General features: G+C 37.5%; 2 long non-coding RNA genes across 2 annotated transcripts in view; one reads left to right on the top strand and one right to left on the bottom strand.

Annotated features, from left to right (window-relative positions):
• The window catches only part of LOC141972939 (uncharacterized), a 47739-nt gene that overhangs the window by 2767 nt on the left and 23193 nt on the right, over positions 1 to 21779 (bottom strand). Inside the window, exon 2 of the long non-coding RNA XR_012635452.1 lies at positions 2037 to 2165. This is a non-coding gene — a long non-coding RNA (uncharacterized LOC141972939). The remainder of the gene's footprint in view (positions 1 to 2036; positions 2166 to 21779) is intronic.
• The window catches only part of LOC141972945 (uncharacterized), a 193218-nt gene that overhangs the window by 148342 nt on the left and 23097 nt on the right, over positions 1 to 21779 (top strand). The window lies entirely within an intron of this gene.

Here is a 21779-nt window from a genome sequence, read left to right as displayed (position 1 = left end):
GAAGTTCTTCACTGTGAGGTTGTCGAGGCACTCGAACAAGTTACCCAGAGAAGTTGTGGCTGCCCCCTCCCTGGCAGTGTTCAAGGCCACGTTGGATGGGGCTCTGAGCAACCTGATCTAGTGGAAGGTGTTCCTGCCCCTGGCAGGGGGGTTGGAACTACATGATCTTTAAGTTCCATTCCAACTCAAACCATTCTATGGTTCTATGTTTATATGTGGCACAGAAAGGCTTGCATCCATTGTGCTAAGGAATAACCCCCTTAAAGCCAACTGGCCATTTTCACAGTGCACGACATTTGGTCCTGCAGCTGTCTGCTCTCCATGCACTGCCCTTGTGACCCTGGAACATAATAACTATGCTTTTGGGTTTTTTCAGCTCAGTCTATCCAAAACAGTATGTCTTAGTCCAGCAAGGTGGTGTTTTGATAACATGATGTGGAAGTATCTGTCACATACTTCAGATAGGGCTTGAGTTGCCTGAGGATGCAAGGCCAATTGCACTAGTGTTGGAGGACCATGTACAACAGAGGGAATCAAATGTGTATAATCTAATCTATATTGTAAACCAAGATGAACTATCTCCAGAATTACTTTTAGGATTTGTTTCAACATGGACTAATTGGTCACTCTCAAAGAGATGTCAGGACTAAACAGGGATGGTCTTCAGTTATTCAAAAGCATAGAAAGTATTTCAAAACCACCAAGATCACTCCTGGTATCTTCTTATTCTGCTTTGACCTGTTCTCACTTTTTTTTCATGTCCTTCTGCCACAGATCAAAGAGTGCCTCTTCAACACCTCTGTGCTCTGAAAACAGTGCATATTGGAATTGCGAGCAGGCAAGCATCTAGTCCCTTAGCTCTTTTACTCAGGGCCATGCTTACATACACTATTGCTTTTTTACATTCATTCAGATTTAATTCATTTTTTCAATATTTCAATTCTTTGTAAATATTGCTCTATCTTTACTCATATCTTTCTGTTTCACGGAGGAAACTGTGTATTTCCTGAGAAGAATCACATATGAAGAAAAAAATTGTCTGTCTGAACAAAGCAATATCAAATTGCATTACATGCAATAGCAAGTTTTGAGATAGAGAATGTAGATAGATACATTTTACACCCAAGCATGCACTGGGTTTCTGATGTAAAAAGCCTTCATACCAGTGCCATAATCTAAACCTTGGAACTGGTGCTCCCATAGAAAGTAGTGTGGCAGTAATCATGGGGACAATATCTAGAGTTTCGTCTTTGTAAAAAATCCATTCTTGTTATGCTAATATGGATCTGCCTGAGCAACATAAAAGCTTCAGCAAAATTTAACGGAAACAAATAATTTCTACTGTGTGAAATTGCATTAAATATTTTCAAAGGAAGTTTTGCAAAACAGTTCCCACTAGTCTCATAAACTTTATAAAATTGGCCATATGTTAATTGGGTTAATAGTCAGAATTCTCATTCACAGCAACAGGATTTTTTGTAATTCCCTGTCACTGGGTCAAGTCAGTATAATGTGATATTTTTGCCTCCGTTTCAGGAGCAAAAAGTAACCACAATTGAAAAACAGCCTTCAAAATAATGAGTAAAGTAGAAAATAGACACCTATTTTTTTGTGTGTACATTAAACAAAGTAGCATAGATTTTAGAAACAGTTTGTCACAGGGATGCCATAGGATATCATAACACATTATTGCATTTCTGACAAAGAAATGGGCAAAAAAGGTAGCTTCAAGCAATATGAAGAGGGAACCAGCAACCACACATTGTCATTATGGTATACCATTTTCTGCACAAGCAGATAAAACTCTCCTAAACGTTGGTTATGTTTCAACATCAGCCAGTATTACAATTTGTGGTTTCATAAGCCCCAAATTAGTGCAAAATTCAGTCTTTGCAATTTAAGTGTGAAACCCAGTCCACCTTTCCAAGGCATATTTGTTTCTCGTGTTTCTCACATTTCACCAGTCTTAGCTGACTGACTCAGTTCCTGCCAGTGAAGAGACTGAGGCAAGTGTCCTGGGCCATGTTCAGACTTACCTGTGGTAGTTCTCCACAGTTCTTGTTCAACCAGTGGTCACCGGTTTCCTTGACAAACCTTGACATTGAGTAGATGCCACACCACATGGACACTCCGCCAGACTCAGGACCTCAGAAACGCTCTCTGATCTGGAAACGTGAGCACAATGCAAATTAAGTTACACTAGACACCTCAGCATGGGGGTCAGTTGCCTGAACATACACAACTGGGCCCATTTGAAATAGCCCAGACTTTCCCTTCTACTCTCAAACTGTGGTTGCAGGAAGGCACAAGTTTTCTTCAGGTTCTATATCATATCTGGCAAATCTATGGAGTTGTCCCACATGTCCTATAATGTCTCTGATGGCACTAAAGACTTCTGCTTTAAAAACTCTCCTAAATTTCCGGCTAGCATGTAAAACCAGACAAGAAGAACCCCAACCATGGTGTACAGTCTCTCCACAGCTCATTGTGCATTTTTAGCCATACTTTCAGGTGTATTTAGTTGTTTACATGGGGGGATGGGATACCAGCATGAATTTTCTAAACAGCTAAGCAGCTTAGGTGCCTATTTTCCATTGAGATCAAGAGAACTTGGGCACATAACACATTAAGTAGTTTTAAATATTTTATCTGCATGTCTCAATAATTTATATTTTTAGAAATCCTACCTCTTGCAGTAAAAATGTACTGGTATTAACAGCTTAAGCCTATTCACATTTTCCAGTAAAAGACAAACTAATAGCAGAAATCATTCAGGTTTCTCTGTTTACACACCAGCTTCAGCTCCTTTTATATTTTACTACATCCCCCAAAAACCTGAATAAAAATCCATTTAGTTTTATAGAGTTCAACAGCCTGTATGAATTTCAACAAAGAGTGGAAACAAAGTCCAGTTGTGCAAGTTCTTTGAAAGACATCATCAATGGTCTCATTCCTAAATGTTGATGTATCATCCTGGATATGACTCTCTTTCCTGTGAGCATTAGGTAATACAGCCATGATTACTCTTCTTTCATACTTTTAGGAAAGGGGTCTGATTCCTTAGAAGACATTTTTATATTGCTTACATTTCCTTTGCATATTTTTTTGGATTTTGACTGCATCTCTCTATTCCATATAAATGAAAATTCACTATGAAGACAGTAGAATACTACTGAAAAAAAAGTATTATTCCTTGAAGTGAGGAAGCAAGGAATCAGGTCCCAGTACAGATTTTCAAGTGAGTGATAGAAATGTTCAGCTTGGGAATTAATGCTACTCATTGTCACATGAGTGTTGTGTTGCATTCTCTTGATTGCTTCCAACTGTAGGCATGGAACATCTTTCTCCAGTCCTTGCTGATAAATTTACCACATTCATAACAAATCTGCAATCAGAATATTCTAATGATCTCAAATCCTGAATCTTACCAATAGAAAACCAGGGATGTTACATGACACCCACTACATCACCATTCTCCATGTAGTTTGTCTTGAATCAGAAACTCAGAGTAAAAACTTACATGACTCCTCAGTAATAGTGCCGCCAAAAAACAAGCCACCCCTTCTTCACAGATTTTTAAAAATCATATCTGTGATTCATATAGGAGACATTTTCCCACTGCTAACACATTAGATATTTCTGAGAGGTGCATTTTTCTTCACTAGTTTAATCTCTAACACTTTCAAAGTCTTCAGAGGCTTAGTGCCTAGCTCTACATATTTGTTAATGTGATTTTTCTGACCTGAACATTTTTCTATAATTTTATCCCTCCAGCACGGCATGTTACATTTAAGTTAAAAAGACTGTGGGGATACAAAGAAGGAATTATTGTGCTAGTCTGAAATTAAATTCTAACGTTTACAAAGAACAGGTTGATGTCCTAATTCATAAAGATGTTAATTCTGACAGCTAAAATATAATACTTGCAAAAGAATGAAAGGAAAGAAGGAAAATAGTCTTCTTTACCTCTAAAATGCTTTCTTCTTCGTATGTAGCAGGTGCCCCAAGACACGTTATACTGCCTGCTTTAATTTGTCTTTAATATCAGATGTGCCTTATTGATTTCTTCTGTGTATGTTTTCATTCTGAATAATTCAGAGGCACAATTTTTTTCCATTATGGTCAATAGCCAGAGAAAATTCTGAAGATAATCAATTGAGCTCTGCCTGACGATTACTAGTGTTGATATCCCCCAAAGTGAGGGAGTCGGAAAGGCCAGGGATAATATGACACAACAGTCAATCAGTGCAATCAGTGGAAGTATCAACACTGGCTGTATGATGAGAGGCAGATCCATGCCAAGGATCCATAACAGCTCCTAAAAGTTCAAATGCTTGGTTTCTTGTCATATGCTACAACAGATGGACTGTGTAAGATTAGATTCAAAAAGCCTTCCTGTCTTCTCTTTCCCCCTTTCTCAAAGTGATAGGATCATAAACCAGCTGTGTGGTATGATTTACATAACACTCAATTTCTTAATTTTATATTTTACTGTTTTAAACCCTCCTAATAAGAAATACCTTCAAAGAAATGAACAGGATGAACACTCGGCCAGCGAACACTCACAAAAGCAGATAGAAAGATTATTTTGATTTAGATCTAATGCTGATGTATAATGTCTTTAGCTAGAGACCACATATGACCTAGTAACTTCCATCACAGCCTTCCACATAATCAGGGTATCTTGCATTCAATTTATAGTGAAAAAAAGTATCTTCTTCAGTGTAGAAATCTAATGAAGTTGCCAATAGTAGCAGACAAATGGTAGTCCTAAGCAGTATGTAGCTACTGACTTGAAGTTTGATGCAACTTCAGCTGAAGTCAAGACAAGAATCTGATTGATAGTAAGCACATAGACTTGTGCACACACACACACACATATATATATATATATATATATATGCTCAGCTGGATAGCTCCAATGAGTCTATAGCCATACTATAGCCATGCAGGCCAATGAACAGTAGCTATGCAACTCACCACATCTATTACCTAAATTCATAAAATGGCAATATATGGAATTAAACACTAAATAGCTTATAACTAAATAGTTTAATGACAATCCAATGTGTACAAAGTAAAGGAGTAAATTGGCAGTACTAGCTCAGTTTCCCATGGATAACTTATTTATAAATCTCTCTGTGATTTATTATTAATCTCCTTATGCAATAATCACTCATGCATATAAACATGCCTAAGCTTAAAAATTATACTCTGATTCATGTTTCTTTACAAAAGAAATGTTTTGACTATGAAACTCAAATCATCACTATTTTAAAGGTTTTGAAAATGTTAAAGTGAAAAATTATAGAAAATAAAATTTTTGATAGTTTCGGGTTTCTTTAATGTTTCTTTATTCATCAGGATATTATGGAAGAAATTAGATGAGACTCTTACCCTCAGTTAAACATATTACAGTTAATCTGAGGCAATTTTTTTTAAACTAGAATGAGTTTAATTAGAATTGACATAGTTTACTTTTAAATCAGAGACCTGGTCCATGAAAAAACCCAAAATATTTTTTAAAATTTGTCTCAAAAGTGAAGGTACTTCCTTATAAATATTAATATGCTTTCTATGTTACATACATATGTGATATGCTCCAATTATTTTCATAAAAGTAGGTCACTATGCATTTTACTCCTGTTTTCCATATTCCCATGATCATAAAACAAGTTATGATTCTTGTTCCACAGTCTTGGAAAACACAACCATAAAAGAAGTTGATGTCCAGAACCAAAACGGCATACATAGTTGGGTTGAGGTTTCTATGCGGTAAATGATCCACTCCACTGCAGCAGTATATGAGGCAGTAGCCATATGCTGCAATTGATTAACATGGGAATGAAGCTGAGGTACTTAATCAATTGCAAAAGCCACTTATTATGAGTCTATTATAAAGCAATAGGGATTTTTCACTGTTATTCAATGAGCTAAAATATGAAACAGAAGGAAATAAAAAAAGATAATGTTATTATTTGCTATAGGAAAAGGCTAAGTGCCTTTTATAGCATCCTTTCCAGCAAATGTGGGAAGCAAATGTGTTTCAGAAACTCTATGAGTAAAACTAACTAAAACCAGGTCAGTCCCATTCTCTGGCCTTAGCATGGCACAGCTTGCATCCAGACATCCAGCTGGGTTGCCATTCTGGTTTCTGGGGAGAGGCTCCCACTCATGGCCCCAAACCATGCCCAGGCACTGTCAAAGAAGGGCAGGTCAGCACTGGCCAAGCCCACACCAAGTCCATGACTGCGACTGATAGGACTAACCAAGTCTGAGCCTTGGCCCTGTTGGGTAAACCCAAGGATAAACGTAGCCAATGTTTATTAAAAGGTATCTCTGGCAGGTACAGAAACTGGAGAGGAAAGAAAATAAATTCAAAGATGCTGAACATAAATGTTTTTAAGATGTGTTTCTTATCAGGACAAAACACATGTTTTAAGACTCTGAGGCCAGGATTTCTTGCTTCTTATTAAAAGTTAGACATTTTGTTTAAGCTGTCTCTGCTGCAAGTGAAGAACGATGAGTACTTGTAGAGAGCAATTAATCTCCTCTATCTAGACATCTTAGACTGGGATGAATTGCCTTCTGATGGCAAAAATGCCTGTTTGTCTCCTGTTATGCACAGTCTCTGTGTGCTTTTGTATTGATATCCCTAAAAGTAGGCAAATGCCCAAGATCAGTATAGTTCTCATTTCTTCTTCTCTACTGAAATCTTTTATTGCATTCAGCAATGTTTATCTCCCTCCCTGAAATAGAGTGGCTGGATAAAAGTATACTTCAAGCTTTCCTGGAGGACCATCAAGTACGCTCTTTTCAAACCACCCCCTCCCTTTTGTCTCCACAGTATTCCTGTTTAGCTGCTGGTCTAGATCTGCAGCAGGCAGAGAGCCAAACGTTCCCCTTCCTGCCCCACACAAGAGCTAGAACAATTTCAAGAAAATTGTGTTGTAGTGACAGTGATACAGCCTTGCAAAGCAAAGGCAGAAGTAAACCAAACCAATACAATATCTGAACCATAAGTTGTGGAAACCATTGAAACACTGGTGTGCAGCTGTCAAGCCTTTCATGTGCAAAAGTAATACACCAAGAGAAACTACTGTTTGACTTAATTTTCCTTGCAGCATCATTTAAGATTCTTAATTCTTCCTTTGACCCCAATCAGTTCTGGATGATTTATGAGTCATTTGTCAGACATATCAACAGCCTTTGGAGTCTTTTTTTTTACTCTAAACCAGATTTTTGTCAATATAAAGCAGAGTCATGTTTGTTTCAGGGATTAGTTTAATTTTGTCAGTGCTGATTTGTTCAGAACCCAGATGTTACAAAAAGAACACAACACTTGATTTTTTTACAAGCAATGTTTCTTTATTTCAGAGGGAAGGAAAAAATGAGAACTTTTTGGCTCTGAGCCTCTGTCAGAAAAGGGCAACCCAAGGGAATCATTAACTGTGGGGTAATCTCTTTGCTCATGGATGTAATATTAATGTAGTTTCTATAGTCTACCTATTAAATGAATTGGAATGAAGGATTTTATCAGGCCAAGCTACTCTGAATAAAATAAATCTTATATAAAATTCACTAATTAAGTATATTACCACCAATAATGTTGCAGTGAGCACATTTGTGGAAGCTGACTTTCAGGACTGATATATTTCTTTGAGAAAATGGTACTAGTAGGTTTCAATTTGGAGAGCTAGAATTTTTTTTCTCCTTCGTGTGAAGTTGATTTCTTGGTAAAACCTTACATAAAATATGTAGAAGTACATTAAGGTAAGCAACACTAGACTTTTAATTATCAATATCATTTACTGGAAAGCTAGTACATTACCAAACTTCTGTTTCTACTCTGAGAACTATCACTTTTTTTAATGTTAATATTCTTTTTTATTAATATCAAAGGAGACTAAGTGAAAACAGTAATTTCACAGACATTTATACTCATCTGAAATAATTTTAAAATGACATTTATGAATAAAGTCTTACAACCATTTTAGTAATATGCTTGATAATCAGATCCAATGTCTCATTACTTCCTCCTACCTACTTGTTTTAAAAAATAATAATGCACTTTCATAGATTTTTTTTTTTACATTTGTTTAAAACAGTCTATAAAGCTGTCTATAAAAAGAAAACATGCATGCACACCATGCTCAAATACTTGTGCTTGTATTTCTTAGATCAAGAGATTACAGTAGTCATGGGTTCAAGCTCCATTAGAGGGCAACTTTAACGACATTACCTGTAAAGTCCATTCTCCTTAAGGTCTCATAAGATCATATTGTTTGTTTCCCTGCTTTTCTTCAGTACATACAAATACTGGTGCACAATTTTTTCCCATCAGTTTGGTCATGAAGCTCCCTTTCTGAACCCATCTTCTGTCTTGTCCACTTGTTAGTGTATCACATATAAGGATAAATATCATATTTAAAATCAGCAAACTTCATGTTGCCTGCTGCATCAACATTTCTTTCACATACTCTCACATTAAAATTTGCCTTTTTGCAATGTGCTTGGGCCAAACGCTTTGTCCCCATGAAAATGTGCCCATAGTGAACCAAGTGGATTATACCTAAGGTTGCATCAAAGTTACTTTTTTTTTTTCCTTACCTCTCCTTGTATTGCAACAGTGTTTGAAATAGATCTTACACATAGGAGGTACAAATGGATAAGTATCTCAGGTAACAGTGATGGACCATATTTATGGTCATTACTGGCAGAGAGCTGTATGTACAGTAGTACCTCTTGAGGTGTGGAAAAAGTTTGGTGCAGGGGTTATAAGTAACTCCACGGTAGGATCTCTCCACTGTTGGGTTTTTTTCTTTTAATGGGATCAGACTGAAAATAGAAATAATCAAAATAACCTGCTTCCTTCACTCTGGTGTTCAGAATGTGAGCACTTAAGCCACTGTCTCTATTTTTGGCCACCACTCTTTGCCTCCTCACATCTCTTGGCTCTAGGAACTGATGAGGGCCCTGGCTGGAAGGCAGATGTAGCTGATAGGGCTCAGTGGCAGGTATGAGCTGCTTATCATGGGGGGGAATTCACTGCTGTCAACAACAACAATAAGTTCCAGAGGGGAAAAACCATACAGCAAAGTGCCACCCAGGCAGGCAAATCAGTTGGCACAGAAGATCCAAGTCAAACTGGCAAGGAAACAAAGGGGAACAAACAGCAGGGTAAGAGCCCTGCTGAACAGGCCTTACAAAATAAAAGCATAGAGTAATTTTTCAAATTTATTAGAACCATGGTTTCACTCTCCGGAGGTTATGCTGGATGAGTTTAACTTAAAAACTTAGAGCACTAAAAATCTATGGAAAATTAGGTATGCTTTCCAAATATACATACAAATGGATGTGAACACAGCATGCCCTCAATATACAAAGCATAACTAAAATGTCATTAATCAATAAAATATGTCATGAAGGACATTGGTAATGCATCCCACTGATTCCTTGAGGGAAGTAATCTGAAGTAGATACATCCCAAATCCAAAGTGAATTATGTGGTTTGTGTGGACATTTGAATCAAAGTTACCTGTTGCTTTCATTCTTCTTTACCTCTATTTGGACTGTAAATGCTTTGGAGCCAAGATTTTCCTTCTGAGCCATTTGAAAAGGATGCTGTACAGTAACAGGAACAAACAAGTAATATCCTAAATAATAGTGAGTAACCATATGTAGACTGACTACTCTATGTGCCTGTTTGAGATGCATTTCATTCTGTGACCAGAATCACTGCTCTTACCCGGATGAGATAATAATTTTCTGTGCTGTAACACTTACAATCAGAATAAATCCATAGACTCTAAGGTCTCAGTTGAGATGCCCAGATATAGATGCTAGCTAGTGTTAACTGAGATTCCCAAGAGTATTCCAATACATCACAGAATCACAGAATCATCTAGGTTGGAAAAGACTTTGAAGATCATCCAGTCCAACCATTAACCTCACACTGACAGTTCCCAACTACACCATATCCCTCAGCACTATGTCGACCTGACTCTTAAACACCTCCAGGGATGGGGACTCCACCACCTCCACTGCAGGACTGGCAGATAATTATTTGTACTTCTGTAACCTTTTGTATTGCTAGAATAAACCTTGTTTTCCTGTTTAGTCTGTTTAACAAATCTTTGGCTTGATTCAATTTGCAACTGCTGGTTTGATATCACCAAGTATCTGACAAAAGAGAGACATTCCCATTTACTCCCATTGTCTTGTTTTTTCTGGTTAAACCACAGTGAAGAGGCAACTTAAACTTGGGAAATATCCATGTTTGTATGTACTTTGTCTTCTCCTTCTTTTTCACCTAAACATTACTGATTTATTCAGCCTTTCGTTAGATCTTAATCTTCCTAAACAATATATAACCCTTGTGCTCAGCTGGACCCTAGTATTTTTTCAACATCTTTGTTTAAATCTTGAGGCCAAAACTAAGCACAGATTTCCCCTGAGGCCTCACCAGCAATGCAAAATAGTTATCTCCCTATCTTATAGGGAGATACCTTATATGTATTAACACATCTGAGAATGAGATTTGCCTCTTTTTCACCAGTCAGTTGCCACCCCTGCTCTATTTCTGCAGTGCTGCTACCTAACTAGATATTCCCCATCCTGTTTGTGTGCTCTTGAGCTCTTTTTTGTTGGAGATTCTTACTCAACTCCATTGTGTTGATTTGGGGCCAAAAATATTTTTAATATAGAAGAACATTTTGAATTCTGATCTAATACAATTAGATCTTGTCTTCCTTCTCTCTTACAAAAGTCCTAAGTTTAGTGTCATGAACAAAATGTACAAATGTAGTTTCATTTTGATCATCCAAGTCATTAATCCAAATCCTGCTCAGCACAGATTTCTGTTGTTTCCATCTTGAAATGTTCTCCTCACAATGCAGTTCATAATTATTTTGAGCAGTTTTTCACCTCTCACACACAGTGATTTCATTCAAATATTTCTGCAATTATCTCATGAAAGTCCTACATGAGAGTGTTCCCATAGATCCAAAGTTCAATTATGTCACATACTTATAACCTACCATTACATCAAACACTATTTTTTTTCTCTTTTTCAATTAAAAATTAAGTTAGAATGGCTTGCTATTGAAGAAGTCACACTTGTCTATATTTCTCCCATTTTCTCCCCAGTTTAGTTCTAAATGAATACGCCTAAATTACCATTTCAGTTCAAATCAAAGGTATGACTCTGAAGTAAATTTTCTGATGGTCCTCACACTTTAGTTCACACTGAGTTTCCTGAGTTCCTTTTGTATTAAACTAAACTGGAAAACACCAATCAAAAGCCTACCATGTGTGCTGCATAGGACCAAACAAAAGTCAATATGAGGAAAGGCATTGTGTGGACTTAGGGTATTCCACACCAACTCTGCCTCTCCATAGCCATTCCTACTGTGCTGCCCTACTTGCTGATTTAGATATAGCCTATGTGCCCTTCTTCCAATCTCACTTAGCTTCCATTAACTCCCAAAAGTGATAGCTCAGCAGCTGCTTCAGCTAACATCCTATGAAATTGAGGGTGTATTTCACCAGGCTCTGCTGACATGTTATGCTAACTCCTTTTAATTTAGTTTTGTTAATTCAGAGGCAGGGAAAAAAAAAAAAAAGTATAATGTAATTTCACTGTGTCTTCTGTTATTTACTTTCCTCTTTAGTACTGAACTGATACTTTTTGTTACTTTACCTTTGTTCTCTCCCTAAAGTATTTCTAGAACCTTGTCTGGTTGTCTTTCATGTCCCTTGTGCGTTGTAAGTCATTCTGCATTTTAGCCTTTCCGAATTCACCCTACATGCTTGTGCTATTATCCTCCACACACATCCTTATTCAGCTGTCCTTGTTTCCACTTTTAATATATCTCCTTTTTTTTTTTTTTTTTCATTCTTTAGTCCTTAAACAGTGCCTGATTCAGCCACATTGTCTCTTGCTATGCTTCCAAACTCTCCTTCACACCAGAATAGTTTGCTTTGTGCCTTTAATACAGTCTCTTTCAATAACTGCCAGGTCTCCTGGATTCCTTTATCCTTTATATTATCTTCCAAAGGGACCTTACTTACCAGTTCCCTCAGCTGTTGAAGAGTGTTTTTTTAAGTCCATTATGCCTACTCTGCTGTTCTCATTCCTCCCTGTTCTCACTATGATGAACTTGTGATCCCTTTCACCCAAAGTTGTATTCCACCAACAGATTTTCAATGAGATTTGTCCTGTTAATCTGACTCCTACATAAAAGAGCCATTCTTTCTACAGCCTTATCTACAACAACAAATCCTTGACAAGGTGATGTAATGAATAGCACAATAAGGAGGAATGTGATGATAGATTATGTACATCCCAAATCAATCCCTTTTATTCAGCATCGGTAGCTCTTCAGCTGCGTTACAGTGGTCAGTGTTCTTTAGTGAAAATGCACAACTGGAAGGAGTTCAAAGCACAAAGATGATCAGAGTGCGAGAAAATGGGGACTACAGGAAAAGGTTGACATAATGAGGTTGTTCAGTCTAGAGAAGTCCTGAGAGCAGTGAGATGACATTTTCTGTATTTTTTTAAAAAGTAAAATGATCTGAAAGAGAACAAGTAATGTGTTCTCCACATCTATAGCAGACAGTGGAAAAAGGAATGGGTTTAGGTTGTTGCCATAAGGTTCAAGTTAGTCATTAGTAACTTTCTAACAATAAGGATAATAAACAGTAGAATAGATAATCTAGGGGAGAATGGATTTAAGAATGAGCTATGCATTTATCTGGCAGAATACTATAACCACAGTAATCCACCAAAGTCTCCCACCGACAACAAGATCACCTTCGCAGCCACACAGAATAGAAACGTCAAACCTCATGAGTATATGAAGAGCTTGCAGAACAAGGACTAAAATGAAGCACACTCTGAACAGGCAAAAAAAATGAGTGTCTGACTGCCTTAGCACATTTTAAACAGCAATCAAATAATGAGTTTAGATTTTAACCGAGTGTATTTATTCTTATATTTGCCAGTGTCCTACTGTAATACACAAAAGATGAGAGTCCCCCTCATGTACAAACTTTTATTCCCTTAAAAAAAAGAATTTTTAAGTCACCTCTGCATAACACTGAGTATATAAACATTTCAAGCTATTTTCAGGGACTTAGGGTGAGACTGTGTGTTCAGACCTGCAGAACAGAAGAGCATGAACCTCTCTGCTCACCATTTTCCTGGTGAGGAGCAGACATTATTTCAGTCCTTGTACTTTTCTTGGTGGGTGGTATTTCCATCAGCCTCTATACTAGACCTGAGCTGAAGTCCTGGGGCCCCATGCAGACCAGAGAAATTTTAAGACACATCATCAAAATTTTCTCTTTTGGGCTGCCTGCAAAGAAACACCTGTCCTTCTACTAGGCAGGATAGTTGTCACATGAGATAGATGGAGTGGTGAACCTATGCCAGTAGTATACAAATGTGCTCTCGAGACACCCTAAAGGACAGGGTAAACTGAAAGTTCCCCGCTACAGTCTGCCAAGTGGATTGCTAAAAAGTTGCCACAAACAGCCAAGTACAGAGGAGGGGCAACCAGTGGACTTCATGGTGGCTCCTTCAAAATTGCTACTAGGACCTTTGCTGGTGCAGTTGTTTCACAGAAAGCGAGGCAGGCTCACGAGGCTGAAGGGTCTCAGGCTCCAGATGGGTATTCTGTGGCCAAGACAGCCACCTGTGTTTGGGGTGGAGTACATGCTGCACCCCATGCAAGTGCAGTACATTAACTGCATTCCCCAGGAGCTCCAGGAGGCAGAGTACATGCCTGAGGCACAACCCTTCCTGGAGCTCCTGATGAGGTGATGTGCCTCTGTATTATCCCCAGTGTGGCACCATGCCTTCAAGGCACAATTGAGTCCTTAGTGTTTTGTCCAAGCTATTGCTTCAGAGCTTGAATTTATGATATGAACAGAGATAGCATAGCTCTTAACCAAAGTTAATCATCAAATATTTATGTACATTAAATACTACAGTTATTCATAGTCAAAGATAAAAATACTGCTTTTTAGACAAGGCCACCATTTACTGTATGGTTTTTCGTCTTCGATAAATTCCCCAAATCTTCAGTTCTTATCACAAAAATACCCTCCTATGGTTGTTCTTATATTAGAAAAATTATCCATAGTTGCATCTCCAGACTTAGCCTACTGACTTTCTGCTCAGTCCATCTCATCCTTTTCTTTTTCTCTCCATGGTGGAAAGCATTTTCATCACAATTAGTACTTTTCAGTTGCTTACACAGTATGGAAAATTTTGTGCATTTATTTGAAAATACTGGGGGGCAAGGGGTGATTTTAAGTCATATTTTCTTTTAAAGGGATCACATGAAGTTCTGATTTAACGCATTCACAACTCAGGAGCTATGATTTCCAGGAGGGCTGTTTGGACCTTGCTAAAATGAATTTGCTTCTACCCAGCGCAAAGGACAGACAATTGTAGCATGGAACCATGGCTTTTCACATATGGACTTTCCACAGTTATGGAGGTTTTTAGCCTGGGATTCACTTAATTTACCTTCTTAGGTCATGACTTCTCAAGCAATTGTTCTCATCTAACAGCTCCTGCCAAAAAGGAAGAGATGCTCCCAGTCACCCCTTCCTGTTCCTACTTCTCCCCTGGTAACAACTACATGCTACTTCTCAATCTTTTTCACTAAACCTGTCAGTTATCAAACTGATTCAGTCTGGTGACCTACAAGAAGCTAACTACATGTTGATGTTGTTGCTGTGTTATGATGGAATAGTTTTCAGAGGGTTGATGAGATTAGTCAACTCACTGAAGAACCAGTGGGCATTTGCAGTGGCATGTGGTGAGCAGCAGTATTGCACAGGTAGGAGCAGAAAGAACAACAGGACTTACCTGCATCAGGGACCTTAAGCCATGACACACTCCAACACCCCACCAAAACACAGTAAAAGCTCAAGTGAAAGGTGCTTCCGACAACAGCCCAAAAAAAGATTTGAACCTGGCAGGAAACCTCCTTGGATATAGTACTCTGTACCTTGTTAATAAGTAATAGCCTGGTTATTGACGGCTTATGTTTACAGTATAAAGACCAATACAAAAGACAAGACTTGATAGCCCTATGACATGAAACACTCTGATCACAGGAACACATTGCTGAACTAAACTAATTAGCCCTGCAGAGAAGGAAGACTTCCTGTTGAAAGTGTCATTGTGCTCTAATATGGTGACATTGTTTCCAGGACCAAAGCTTGTATTTGTTCTGCGTGGTACTCCATTGCTCAGCAGCAACACCAGCAATTAGTGGAAGTCAGATAAATCTGATTGCCTAATGCAGGCATGCCTCAAGAAATGGCAAGGTTTGTTTGGGGCTTTCTGATATTAGACAGTATCAAGACCTATCTGCATAACATTGTCTCAAGAAAAATATCGGTCGGTCAGTATTCTAACAAAATAAGATTCTTCAAAATATGCCTAACATTCAAACTGAGTATGTTGTAAGTATAGAAAAGCCAATTTTTAAGCATGTTCCTATTTAATATTGTCTATACTTCACGATCACAAATCATTCTGAGTACAACCATAAAATTACATGCCTGCCAGAGTAGACACTCATGTCAACAAACACTCTAAAATACCTTTGGAGTGGGGGGACATCTACAGTCATCACAAACCCACTATTTTGGGTGATAAAATACCTAAAGCAAGATCTTACATTTTACAAGAAAACAGCTACAAAATTGCAATTTTTACACACGTTAACATACGTTTCCCCTTATATGTTTGAAGTAGCTGTGGAGTCAAATTATCACCCTCTGGTTTCAAATATTGTTATATCCTGCATGGTGCAGGGTAAACACAGGTTGTGTTTTTATGTACAGTCCAGGCTTAAGATAAAAAGCTGAATTTAGAAAAGCAGATTCTCCAGTATGATTAAATGCAGGTGATGAAAAAGGAAAAAAAAATAATTAAAAATACTTGAAGTTAAGTTGCCTTTGCTTGAGCAAACTCCTAAGAACAAAATCCATATCCTGTGAATCTCTTCTGCCTTTTCACCACTGGAGTATCATAAAAAAGGTAAAGTAGAAGAAAGCCAAAGCCTCCTTTTTTCTTAGAGTAAAGCCTGTTTTATAATAAATGGATAGCTTTTAGAGCACCAGTGGGATACAATAAGGCCAAAGAATAAGTGGCTGTACATCAAATCAAGAGCAATAAGTAGAAAGCTGAAGAACCAACATAATGAATATACACTTTTTATAGGGAGGGGTGAAACTGGGTTTCTGTGGTCATAGGTAAAGCATCTAGAACTGAGAACCAACATCACACTGGAAGTATTATATCATCTTAACTAGCCCATCCATACCAAGAGAGCTGGCCAATGCCCCTACTCTTATTCTGGGAGCATCAGAACTGTCTGGCAAAATCCCCTTAAATGGGAAGGTTCATGATAGTGGATGCTTAACACTTTTTGTCTGCAGGCGCTCTTTTCAAATGCCTATTTTGGAGATTCTCTCTGCTTCTGAATTATTTCATAGCTCAGTGCAGAGACTTCTAAATGCCACTGACATTAACAAGTTGTACAAAGATGATAATCTCGGTTGGGCGCCACAGATTGAGAACGTGCCGGTTTGTATGAGTTGCACAGACTGTCAGGGATAAGAAATGGAAAGTGCATAAAGCCAAGTGTCATTTCCGTAAGAACTCTCATGTTTGAGGAAAAATCTATCGGAAAGGCGTGTCAAGATAGATCCTACAAAATGCAAATCATTCTACAAATGACTGGTTTGAAAACAAAAGTGAAGCAAAATAGAACTGGAAAGCTTTTGGGCAGCAAGATAATCTTTTCAGACAAAGCGCTGTTAACAAAATTCTTATTAAAAGTTGTAGAGTTGAATGGAGAACTAAATTGGGCAGAGCAGAAGACATAGAAAAGGTTATTTATTTTGAAGCTGCCTAGGAGACTGGGCCCTGTAAAAATTTCCTACAGCTACTAGAAAAGGAAACTGGAAGTGGTATTGTTATAAAAGACAACTCTGAGCAGTGACCTGAGGCATATTCAGACTAAATGCACAATTCTGATTGTGCCCATGGAGGATTGGCTTTAATCAAATCTGACTATGAAGATTTTTGTTATTTTTATTAAATACTTCAAGGACTGAAGCTGGTCATAAACTCTTTCTAACCATTCCAAGCAGGGTCTGCAGCAGGAATAACTTTATATTCCAATCTTATCACTAACACTCAAAAAGGGTGAACACATCTGTGAATTCCAGCTTTTTTCTTTTTCCTTTTTTTTTTGCCTTTTTCTTTCCAATGGTCGATTTATTCAGAAAAGCATGGCAGGATCAGTGTTAAAGAGAATGAAACTAAAAGCAATATTGACAGTCAGTGTAGAGCACTTTGCAACTGCCTGATTTTGCAGGGTAGCATAGGTACAGAAATGGATTTTGCAATCTGTGGTCCATATTACAGTTTCACAATTGAAAAACTTACTGTGACCAAGCAGCAAATATATTATGGACAAAAGACAGGCAAGTCTTCTCAAAAGTGGACATACGGTGATCTCATTTATAAAGAGAAATGCTACTTAGTCACAAAGGACACATGGAAACATAAAACAACAGAAGAGGAAGTAAGGGAGAGATTCACAAAGGGATGCAGATGACACTTGCCTACTAGTTTATGCATTTAAATCCAGAAGTTATTTCTTTAGGGTCTCTGTTTAAAACCTGGTTGATCCTGAAAGCCCTTCCCACCCGTCATGGTCCCACTTAGTGGCATTGAAGGTTGCCCAAGGACATAAACTTCCTTCTCTTTCCCATTCCAAAAGTTTCCCACTGCCGCACAGTATCCATTTCATGACTCAGACATATTTAAAAGGCTAGGCTGCTTACAAAATACAGGCAGAAGAATGAGTAATGGCGACTTCTGGTAAAATCGTTGCCCATGCTGTGCAAGACTGAAGTTCAGTCCCTCTTTTGCTTAAATGAATTTGAATCCACAACTTCAGGGAAAGTACCACAATCGTCCAGCTGCTGGGTAGCATAGCCTCTCTTTTCTGAAGCTGTGTCACCTTGTATGCAAAGATTTCAGCTAGAAACTCACTGTCACCTGCTATTTCAGCCTGGGAGGGGAAGTCTAGAGGCCCTTGGAAAGGTAAAATCTTTGCACTGAAACTTGTTAAAATAGTCTTTCAATTATCCTTATTGACTACCAGTAGAGGTTATCACACTGCGAACAGTCAGCCACAGCATTCCCTAAAACCTCCTCCCAGGAACTGTATGGCGATGCAGTTCTTTTATTCTTTCATCAACTGCCTGTCCTTTTTATGTGATAGTGGTTTGTTTTCTGAGTGCCTGGCAAGTTCAGCATTTAACCTAACATGAGAATTTGAGAAAAACTATAGGAGGAAAAGTGAAATGAGATGTGTGAGAGTTAACTATGGGGATTGTTTGTCAAACAGATATGACTTTGGATATAATGGTCTTTGGGAGAATCTTTCTATGCCCTCCTCTAGGGACCATCCAAAGATACTTGCTACTTAAGCCAAATCTAAGAAGCACTCATTAGCCAAATGATCAACTGGCCTAATCCATACCACTACATAATATGAGAGCTAAGGTTGTCTATTGATTGTCGCCAAAGTCCTCTGAAACAGCACTTGTGGATATGGGGAAATGTCATGTCAAAATCAGTAGGCTTCTGCAGCTTGTGTAGAAGCTAATCAGCATTTACTGAACACCCTCCATGCTGTAAACCAAAGCTGTGCACATGCTGTTTGCTAAAATTGGAGGATGTTTTTCTATCAAGTTGCCTTTCCATTACATTATGCCCTGTGATTTATATTGCTAGCTCTGCTGGATTGTGAGTAGTGCCATGGAGGGATATCTGAAACATGCAATTCATAATTGAAGTTGTGGAGGCATGTTATTGTATCTACCAAGCGCTCTTTCCTCGTTCAATTGCTGTACATACAGTGTCAGTTAAGAGATGATCTAAACATTTTTAAGGGAACTGTTCTGAGTTATTTCATTAGAAAATTTCTTTTACAATCCCCAGGAAGATTCTGAATAGATCAAAACAAAAACGGATTTTTGAATATTGTTATACCTATTTCAGATGATAATATTATGCTTTTTATAAATAAAACATATTGGTTTTATCAAAGTAATTATTTGTAATAAGTTTATTTGAAGTTACTGAATAAGAAACGTTCCAGGTTTTCTATGACAGGAAATAATTTGAGATTTCAGCATTTCACACATTTTAAAGACAATCACATTCTGAAATGCGAAAAATCCTGTTAAAATGGAAACTTCATTTTCCAACCAGTTCTACTAATTGACTTTTTTTTGTACTAAAGAATGCTGTTGTGTTTTTCCAATGAACTTCTGATGTCTGATTACAAACACTCATTAACTGTGATTTTCTCATAAATATTTGTCCCTATTTTCTTACCTGCTTCTTTCCATTCTTTTTCTCCACTACCCTGATTTATGTAGTCATTTGACAAAATATATGTTAAAGCAGATATTTTAACTCAAGAAAAAAGGTATCTTGGCAGGTCAAGTCAGCACCACCAAGTGCTCCTAGATATTTAACAGCAGAGAACCCTGAGTGAAGGTAGCAGAAGAGGACATCACTGCTGCCACAGCTATGGCTAGTTATTTTGGAAGACTGAGGAGAGCTACTGGCAGGTCCCAAAACAAAAGTCTGAATAGTCACAAATTGGTCTGAATTGTCAGTAATGGTGTAAATACCTGCAAAGGAAATACTTCCTTGCAAAGGAAGTATTGTGTCCTGATGTAAGGGTCTGCAAAGATAACTACTTCTCATCCAGCTGAGAAGCCTCTTTGGTCTTGATTATGATCTAACATGCAGTCTTCCAGAAAATTTATTCTGGATGAGGCAGTTGCTTGTGTAGTGTCCTCAGAAGATAAGTCATCATAGAGATAAAGATAGCCACTTCTACCCCTCCTTTAGCTGGCTCTGCAGTCTTGCCATATTCACAGCATATGATGGCATCCTGAAACCTTGCCTGGCAAGGGAATTAAGTGAATAACTTTTCTTTTTTCGTCACCTATTTTTGTTTCCCTTCTCCCAGTCTTACATCAGATGAACTGATTCACTTAGGTATAATGAAAATATAATAGGAGCATGTGACTAGATAAATGAGATTTTTCACTTCAGTTGATGATACACTGTGTCTTGATGCTCTTTATAGTATATCTATTTTATACTCAGAGTAGCAAAACAAAGTTCCTCCCAAATGAAATGAGAAAACAGTTTCTCAGATTTCCCTCTAAAGAATGGCTTTAAACATTTTTGCATACTGTCACAAATAATTATTTGGTTAGATTACATATGACAAAAACAGCTATCTTACGACATTTGTGATACATAATATTCATGCTGTGCAGACTAAAAAAAAAAAATTCCTTCCAAATGTTAAAAAATAAACTGCTTCTCACCTGTAAGAAGTAATTAGGATTCCCAGTAACTGTAGATATTTTTTTTGTTTCACTATAGCTCTGCATTGGAAAGGAGCAAAATCAATTTTGTAATGTAATTGCATTTAGAGGGAGAAAGAGAACAAAAGAGTCAGATTACTAATATACAGGAAATATATGTATGTGTATTCCTTCTTACCATAAATACTGACATTTTATTTATTTGAATTAATCAATGCATAGGAAGCCTACCAAGAATCGTTAAAGCACTACACAGTAAAGACAAATCAACAACAGAAGGAAATTTTTTTTTTAAATCAAATATCAAATGAAATACTTAGCTAAACAGCACAGAAATAACCATCCTATTCAGAAAGAAATCGATTTCCAGTTAGTCAGAGGAGAACAAAAAAAATAAGAGGGTGACAAACAAAATCAAGAGGACAATGCAATGAGCAAGCAAAGACAGGTCCCTTCAGATAAAATGTACTCCCCAAGCCATGAGGATAGATGTAATCAAAAATGCACCATCACTTGAATATTTTTAAGGTACTACATATGTGAAACTAGGGGAAATAAACTGAAGTAAAAATAATATTAAAACACCCATAAAAATAATACAATAAAAGAAAAATAAGTTTCTCCTAAAACGGTTTCTTCCAAAAAATATTTATTTACTGTATGGGTCATGTAGTGTTGTATAACCAATATACCATTCATCCCTTTAGCAGCAGAATAGGTCAAACAGAGTGAATCTGACCACCCATTCCACTTGACGACTAACCCACTCCCCTGTTTCATTTTGGACCACTCCAACACTCTTCTTCAAAAGTAATTTGTTCTGGATGGTCTCAGCAGCAAATATGTAAAATTAGCAAAGTTGGGTATGTGAGCTTCATCCAAGAAGATCCAGTTGATGAGATGTGTACTTCAGTGACTTTCTAGAATGGATGCTTTCCTGAATCTGTACCTGAAGGAATCCAATATGGGTGAAGTTCCTCTCGGCCAGCCTGAGATGTTTTATATGTTGACATTTACATATAAATTAGTTGTCTAGATATTTAAGCAATGGAGACCACTAGACATTTATAGAGCTCAATTCATCTGACATATTTAGACATCTACTTTAAGAAAAGAATCACTCCCAAGAAGCATATTTCTGTTGTTGGTTGTTGCCTTTGAAAGGAGTCTAGACAATTAGCTCTTCTAGAAATATACAATGCTAATCCCCCCCTAACTAACTAAAGATATAAATGTTTTTATTTCCTTTGACCATCATCGTTCCCAAAATATTTTAACAGGAATGAGTTGCCTTAGACCCACCTTATATAACATGAGTACAT

This window comes from Athene noctua, chromosome 1 (genome assembly GCF_965140245.1).
Source record: "Athene noctua chromosome 1, bAthNoc1.hap1.1, whole genome shotgun sequence".
NCBI lineage: Eukaryota > Metazoa > Chordata > Aves > Strigiformes > Strigidae > Athene > Athene noctua.
Note: the sequence above shows the minus strand (reverse complement) of the source record. Positions and strands in the feature narration are given on the sequence as shown.